An 8,913-nucleotide genomic window follows, 5' to 3' on the forward strand; every position below is an offset into this window, starting at 1 on the left:
AACGTCACTAGCTTAACGCCTCATATTTCTCATTCAAGAGAAATCAACTTAACATAAGAGATGTTCTTTGTAGAATGCCTCTCCATCATAAACTTTCAACCTTTGGCCATTGACCTTGAATTCTCTCCCTGTCTTCTGATCCTCAATTAAAATTGCTCAAAAGGGAGATACTTCTTTGATTTGAAAAGGTCCAGACCACCTTGATCTAAGTTTCCCTGGAAACAATTTCAGTCTTGAATTAAACAATAAAACTTGTTGTCCAGGTCTGAGCTTTCTTTTCAGAATAAATTTATCATGGATCCTCTTGGTTCTTTCTTTGTATAGTTTCCCATTTTCATAGGCCTGTTGTCTAAATTCGTCCAGCTCATGTAGTTGTAAAATTCTCTTTTTCCAGCATTAGCCAAGTCAAAATTCAACCATTTAGTGGCCTAATATGCTTTATGTAACATCCTGCACTTTGATTTAAATAAAATGAGGTTTGTTAAAGTATAATTGGAATATATTTAGATAGAATTTATATTTTAAAAAATAAAAAATAAAAAAATAAAAAAATGTTAGCAGTAAAACTGCCTATGAATAGTGTCAATGAACAGTAAAACTGCCTATGAACAGTAAAATCACGTACAAACTGTGTATGAACAGTGAAACCGCCTATGTACAGTGACATCATCATGACGTCATGGCTGACATCACATACGCGTACAGTGCGTGTACAATACGCGTGCACAGTGTTTCCGGCGTGAACAATGTCTGTTAATAGTGTTTCCAGCATAAACAGTGTTTCCAGCGTGAACAATGCCTGTGAACAGTGTTTCTGGCGATGAATAGAAGATTTCAAAAATTCTCTATAAAAAGGGAGTTTCATACGAAATTTTCATTTCTTTACTCCCATCCAAGGTTCTCAAAGGTTCTAAGGCTATATCTCACCATTTTCTCTCATACTAAACCCTCATAAACTTAGATTTCTCTTCAGATCTGTGATTATACGTCCATTCTAAAGGATTTCAAGTAAGTTTCTCTAAGTTTGAAGTTAGATTTATCGTTCGTTTCTCTTCTTCTTCTTTTTCTTCTAGATGTTCATGATGTTCTTAGGAAAAACTCCGTTCTAGAGTTAAAACCTTCGGTTAAATCTTTGTAAAAGCTTTGTTTTGAGGTAAAGGGGGCTCTACTTTATCATTTTGTTATGTTTATTACTTGTATTCTCATAGATCTTGTCATGTATGTGATTATATATGGAATAATCCTTGTTTTATGAAAAATAATTGTTGAAAAGTGAGAATAATTAGTTTTTTAGGTGATTTTATGATGAATACATGGTGCAAATGTGATATTATGTTCAAATAAGACATGATAAGGTATATTCAGGATGATTGATATGATTTTGTGATATGAAATATACAAAGAAATGGATGTTTCATGTTTGAATATATTGGGTTTCATGTAAAAATGATGTGTATTGTGAATATGTCATGGTTTGATGTATATGATGAAAAGTATGTGGAAATATAATGAAAAATATGTGTGAACATGAGAAATGGTATATGTGAATATACTTGAAAGAGTATGAGATGGAAAAGCATATGATGTAAATAGTTACAGAGATACACTGGGAGAGTGGAAGATGGAGACGATATGGGATATCTTGAGAAAATGCAGGGTGGTGAGTGACATTCGGGATTGTTCATGGAATATTGTGTACGAATGCACCACATGGCCTCACACTCGTTTCCCGACTTGACTCCTGATCATTACCTTTGCTAAGGGGCTGTCTATTGCTTGCATTGTATTCGTATTGCATTGGGCCATCCGGCGACTATTTACATGGATGTGTAAGACCTCAGGATAGAGGCATCAGATAACTGTGGCCACAGGGCACGGTAAGCGCGGATAAAAGTAAAAGAAATTGTGAATCTGTGTAAAGTAATGCGCGTTGAGATGAGAATATGCTTTATATAACCTTGTGATATGTAATGCCATGATGTTTTCTTTAATCGTGATAAGATATGTTTTATGGTGAATATGTGTTATGTATGAGTAGTAGGGTAGAGACTCGCCCTTACACAACATTTTCAGGAAATCAGGACGAATAGTACCAGGCTCACAGCGCATGGATGGATGAGAACTGCTATAGGACTTAGTTATTTTGAGTTATGTAATGGATATTTTCAGTTCTATAGCATTCTTTTGAAATAGTTGTAAAACTACTATTTCTTTTTGTTGCTGATGAAAATTCCAGAATCTTTGTTTTTCTAAAGTACTTATGAATTAATGAAATGTTACTCTATGAACCTTATATCATTTCAATGTCTCTTTCTTATTAAAGACTTTTTGAAAGCAAATTTACTTTACCATTTAAATTTTTATGAAAATTTATCATATATTGAGGAAAGAAATATAAGGTGTTACACTTTATGTTCCAGCTCCAAAGGTAAATGACATGCCTTTCCAAAGACTAATTAGTAAGGTGACATACCAATTGGAGTCTTAAAGGCAATTATCTAACTTCTTTGACCAATCTTTTCTTGAATTATTCACCACTTTTCCTGAATTTGTTTAATTTCTCTATTTGACACTTCAACCTGTCCACTTGTTTATGGATGATATGGAGTAGCAACCTTGTGTTTTACAATATACTTCGTTAAAACTGATTCAAGATGCTTGTTGCAAAAATGAGCACCTCCATCACTTATTAAAAATTTAGACACTTCAAATCTAGCAAAGATATTCCTTTTTATAAAAGAAATTACCACCTTGGCTTCATTTGTCCTTGTTGGAATGGCTTCCACCCACTTAGAAACATAATCAACTACCACAAGAATATATTCATGAGAGAAAGATGTGGGAAAAGGTCCCATGAAATCAATCTACTATACATCAAATAACTCTACTTCCAAAATATTTGTCAATGGCAGCTCATGTTCCCTAGAGATGTTGCCTGTCCTTTGGCACTTGTCACAGCTCTCAACATAATTCTTGGCATCTTTAAAGAGTGTAGGCCAGAATAATTCGGCTTGCAAAACTTTTGCAACAGTTCTTGAACTCCTATATTGGCCTCCATAGTCTGAATTATGACAATGCCATAATATCTTAGCTTGTTCATTTTATGGGATACATCTTATAAGTAGACCATCCACCCCAATTTTGAACAGATAAGGGTCTTCCCACACATAAAATTTGTTGTCATGTAAAAATTTCTTTCGTTGTTGCCAAGTAAATTTCTTTGGAATGAGTTGAGTGGCCTTAAAGTTTGCAATATCAACAAACCAAGGTAGATCTTCCACAGCAAGTAGTCTTTCATCTAGAAATTCTTCATTAATGTCCAAGGAATTAGAGGTTAAATTGTCCAATGGAAGTCTGGACAGATGATTAGCTACCCCATTTACCTTTCCCTTTTTATCTCTAATTTCAATTCAAACTCCTGCGGCAGCAAAATCCATTTCAATAATCTTGGCTTGGTATCCTGTTTGGACAACAAATATTTAAGTGCAGAACGGTCAATATAGACTATGACTTTGGATCCCATCAAATATGATCTAAATTTATCAAAAGCAAACATAATAGCAAGGAGTTCTTTTTCAGTAGTTGTGTAATTTACTTGTGCAGAATTTAAGACTTTGCTAGAATAATAAATGACATGCAATTTCCTATCCTTTCTCTGTCTTAGAACAGCACCTACTGCACTATCACTTGCATCACACATTAATTCAAAAGGTAAATTCTAATCATGTTTTGCAAGAATAGGTGCAGAGATAAGTCTCTTTCAAAACATAAAATGCATGCAAACAAGAATCATCAAATACAAAGTCAGCATCTTTAACAAGTAAATCACTAAGAGGTTTTGTAATTTTTTAAAAATCCTTAATAAACCTCCTATAAAAACCTGCATGACCCAAGAAACTCCTAACTCCCTTAACATTAATTGGTGGAGGCAGTTTAATAATAACTTCTATTTTTGCTTGATCCACCTCCATTCTTTTTTCTGAAATTCTATGGCCAAGGACAATTCCCTCTTGGACCATGAAATGACACTTTTCCCAATTCAAAACAAGGTTAGTATCTTGACATCTCTGTAAAACAATGGACAAATTAGCTAAACAATTATCAAAAGAATTGCCAAAAACAAACAAATCATCCGTAAACACTTAAATAATTTTCTCTACTAAATCAGAAAAAAAAAATGGATAACATATACCTTTGAAAAGTAGCGGGAGCGTTGCACAATCCAAATGGCATTCTTCTATATGCAAAAACTCCAAATGGACATGTAAATGCAATCTTCTCTTGATCCACAGGGTCCACCACTATTTGATTGTAGCCGGAATATCCATCAAGAAAAAAATAAAATGCATGTCCAGCTAGTCTTTCCAACATTTGATCAACAAATGGCAATGGAAAGTGATCTTTTCTAGTTGCATCATTTAATTTTCTATAGTCGATACACATGCGCCAGCCCGTGACAGTCTTAGTAGGAATTAATTCATTCTTTTCATTAGGCACAACGATCATCCCTCCTTTTTTAGGGACAACTTGGACTGGACTAACCCATTGACTATCCAAAATTGAGTAAATAATCCCTTCATCCAGCAGCTTCATTACTTCTTTTCTCACTAGTTCTTTCATGGCTAGATTTAGCCTTCTTTGTGGCTGTACTACCAGTTTAAAATTCTCTTCAAACAGAATTCTATGCTTGCAAAAAGTTGGATCGATCCCTTTTAAATTTGAAATATGCCAACCAATTGCAGACTTATGGGCTCTTAAAATTCTTAGCAATTTCTCTTCTTCTTCTTCTTTGAGATTATTATTAACAATCATCGGATTTTCATGTTCTTGGTCTAAGAAAGAGTATCTCAAGTGAGAAGGTAACTGTTTCAACTCTAGTTTCTCAGTCTTCTCTTCCTTCATTTCATTTTTCAGTTCTTCCTTTGTTGGTGATAAATGCTTTCTATACTTGATCCTACATTGTAATTCATGAATGATAATTGAGAGTTTTAAGCTATTCATTGAGAAAATTTACTATTATTAATTTTATTTTATTCATATTTCAGGAAAAAGGATCAAAAAGTGAAAGCCTTAAAGATGTCAAGAATTGAAGAAAAAGAAACCAGAGATATACACGGGCAAGTACATGCCCGTGTATATGAGCGTGTATCTTACTGGTCGCGTCAATTGAAGTGTATCATCAAGACCAGAGATGTACACGGCCAGATACATGGCCGTGTACATGAGCGTGTACTTTTATGGAAAGCTTTGAAAGGCGTCTATTAGAAAACAGAGATGTCCACGGCCAAGTACATGGCCGTGTACTTGGGCGTGTACTTTTACGCGCGTCAGAAATTTAACTTTTGCGAGAAAATTAACCCTAGGATAATTTCTATAAAAGGAGAACTGAACTCAAACCTAAAGGGGAGGAAGTTTTTGGAGACAAAAGACTCAGAGACGGCAGGAGGATAGGATCAAGCGTTTTAATTCATCTCTTTTGTAATTTTAATTTCAAGATGTTTAGGTTCTAACTTTCCTTTGAGTATCTAGACGTAATGAATCCTAATTGACTAAATTTTCTGGAATTCTTCTAATGCTATTTCATGTTCTTTTCTCTTGGGTTTAATTGAGTAGTATCAATTTTCTCTATCTACTTTTCTTGTTTGAATTTGAGTAAAATTCCTGCATGAAATTAACATTGCTCAATTAAAAAGACTTGAATGTATTTCTAGAGATAGAAAGACGTGAGTTTTCTGTATTAGGATTAACCCTAATTATGAAATTCATAATGAACTTAATGCAACCTAGGGGTATTAATTAAGGAAGAGATTCCGATTAATCAATTGAGGGTTAGGAATCATTATCCTTGAGAAAGGTATTGATTTAAATTAGAATTTCCTGCAGCGATAAGGGTTTGGAACTAAGTAGTTGAAGAAGAATTTCAGTTATTTGGACACTTAGGGGGATTTACAGTCTAGATACTTGCCTTTTTACATTGAATACCTTTAGTCATAATTTTTTATAATTTATTTTCACTAGAATATCTGTTCCTTTTAATTTATTATTCTTTTACTTTTAGTAATTTCATCAACAAGGTTTATTTCTCATATTTATTAACAATTACGCAATTAAGGAAACGTTTCTTAATAACAGTCCCTGTGGATACGACACTTGGTACTTTAATTTTTAATTTTAATAATATTACTTCGACAACGGGTACACTTGCCCAGTGATCAGTTTTTACACACCAGTTGGATTTTTCAAAAAAAGAACAATTGGCAAGGTGTCCAGCTGCTGCACATATTCTCTTAAGTGTTATTCTTTTTTTACAGCAGCATAATGATTCCCAATGAAATTTCATCAGCATTATCAATAAAATGAAGGAAAGTAATAGAATCTAGAATATCAACCCTCATACAAGTAACATCATCATTGGGATGTTTGAGTGCCTCAAATACATTAAAAATAACCTTTTCATCCTACACTCTCAACATAAGCTCTCACTTTTGAACATCAATTAAAGCTCTCCCTGTAGCTAAGAATGTCTACTCAAAATTAAAAGAATGTCGACATCCACGTCCATATCCAAAATTACAAAATCTGTAGAGAAAATAAATTTGTCAATCTTAACTAGTAAATCCTCTACAACACCGTAAGGATATGTGTAAGATCTGTCAGCAAGTTGTAAAGTTATGCTAGTAGGCTTGATTTCTTCTATTCTAAGTCTTTTCATGATAGCAAGAGGCATGAGATTAATGCTTGCCCCAAGATCACATAAAGCTTTCCCCACAGTGCAATTTCTAATAGAACATGGAATGCTAAAAGAACCTGGATCCTTTAATTTTTAAGGGAGTTTCCTTTGTAAAATAGCACTACATTCTTTAGTCAAAGGGACTGTTTTATCATTCTCAAGCTTTCTTTTCTTAGATAACAGCTCTTTCATGAATTTAGCATAAGAAGGCATTTGCTCAAGTGCTTCAGCAAAAGGAATATTTATTTGAAGTTTCTTAAAGACATCTAGAAACCTCTCAAATTGTTTTTCTTGTTTTGGATTGGGCATTCTTTGAGGGTAAGAAAGTTTCTTGTATTTCTCCTCATCAATAGGTTGATTAGTTTCCTCAAGTATTTGCCTCTTTGTCTTCCTTACAGCCCTTGGAGAACTCTCTTTTTCTGAATTTTCCCTTTTCAGCAAGGTAAAATTTCCTTCATCCAGATCAGATTTTAATTTCTCCTTCAGCAAAATTATTTCCTCTTTTTTTGGCAGGTTTGGGACTCCCCACAACAGCTCCACTCCTAGTCATTACAGTTTGACATTGTTCTTTTGGATTAACAACTGTATTACTAGGAAATCTCCCCTCTTCTCTGTTGGATAATTGTTCAGCCAGCTGTCTAATTTGAGTTTCAAGCTTTTTCATGGAAGATTCTTGATTCTTGAAGCTTGTTTGGGTCACTTTCATAAATTGCAGCATGGTTTCCTCCATCTCATTGAACCTTTCAGTCATAGGCTTGGAGAATTTTTTATTCCTTTGAGGTTGACTGGCTGGATTCCCTTGAAAATAGGATTGTTGTGCTGCTGGATCTGCACCACAAAAAGGTAAAGCAGAATTAAAATTCTTTGCAGCAGAATATTGAGTGTTACAATTAGAGTATTGCTGATTTCTACTATTAGGATACTTAAAACCAAGTGGGAACGATAGTTGTTGTCTCTGAAAATTTCCCATATAATTAATTTGCTCATGAGGTTCATTTGTAGATGCATCACATGCACCATTGGCATGATTTCCTCCACAAAAATCACTTGTAAGTTGAATGTTCTGGATTCGAGCAGCCTGTAAGTTGCTTATTTGTTGAGTTAGTGCAACAATTTATTATGAAAACATTTGACTTTGTAGCTGGTTTTGTGCTAGAAAAGTCTCAAGAATTTTAGCTTCATATCCTCTACTCCTTATAGAGTGTCTATAGAATTTTGATACATAGATGAAGCCATCTTCTTTATAATCCGTTAAGCTTCTTCCAATGATTTAGTATTCAATGATCTTCCCGCAGCTGCATCAATCATGGTTCTAGTGGTTGGACTCATTCCATTATAGAAAGTTTCCAGCTACATCCATTCCGGTATGTAATAGTGTGCACATTTTCTCAATAATTCTTTATACCTTTCCCAAGTTTCATATAAAGATTCCCCTTCAAGCTGCATAAATGATGTAATTTCTCTTCTTAGTTTGGTAACTTTAGATGGTGGAAAATACTTGGTAAGAAATTTATTCACAAGGTCTGCCCAAGTGGTGATGCTTCCTTGTGGTTGAGCTTGCAACCAACATTTAGCTTTATCTCTTAATGAAAATGGAAATAGTCTCAATCTAATTGCACCCTCGCTAACTCCATTCATCCTTATTGTATCACAAAGCTGCAAAAAATAAGAGATATGTAAGTTACGGTCATCCAAAATTGAACCAGAAAATTGATCTTGCTGAACTAAATGAAGTAAGGCTGGTTTTATTTCAAAATGGTTTACTTGTATAGTAGGTCTGACTATAGAGGAGTTATATCCATGCATGTTAGGCACTGGATAATCCTCTAAAGTTCTCATCATATTCTGTTCAGCCATTATCTTCTGTTGAGGTGTTGGTGGTGTAGGAGAAATAATTTGAAGTTCTTCCGATTTAGGAGTAGAAAGTGTAGATTCCAATTCTTGCTCTTTCCTTGCTGAATTTTCTGCTCTAAATTCGTTTCTCAGCCTCCTCAATGTTTTGTATATGTTCAGATCAAACATAAGAGCATTCTTGTTTTTATTTTTCCCATGCATATAACACTAAGAAAAACTGAATACAGGAAAAACACTAAAATAAAATGATGAAAATACATAACAATATAGTACAAAAAATTTACTAGCAGAATATCCTATGAAGAATTAAGAAAGAAACATAACATCTA

The 8,913-nt window shown here is 34.0% G+C and overlaps 1 non-coding gene across 1 annotated transcript; it reads left to right on the forward strand.

Moving 5' to 3' along the window:
* The first annotated feature begins 8,096 nt into the window (after window positions 1-8,096).
* Window positions 8,097-8,203, forward strand: LOC113860393. Its single transcript, XR_003503846.1, has one exon. It is a non-coding gene; the product is annotated as a small nucleolar RNA R71 (small nucleolar RNA).
* The last annotated feature ends 710 nt before the right edge of the window (window positions 8,204-8,913 follow it).

This window comes from Abrus precatorius, unplaced genomic scaffold (assembly GCF_003935025.1).
Source record: "Abrus precatorius isolate BTA unplaced genomic scaffold, Abrus_2018 Scaffold2, whole genome shotgun sequence".
NCBI lineage: Eukaryota > Viridiplantae > Streptophyta > Magnoliopsida > Fabales > Fabaceae > Abrus > Abrus precatorius.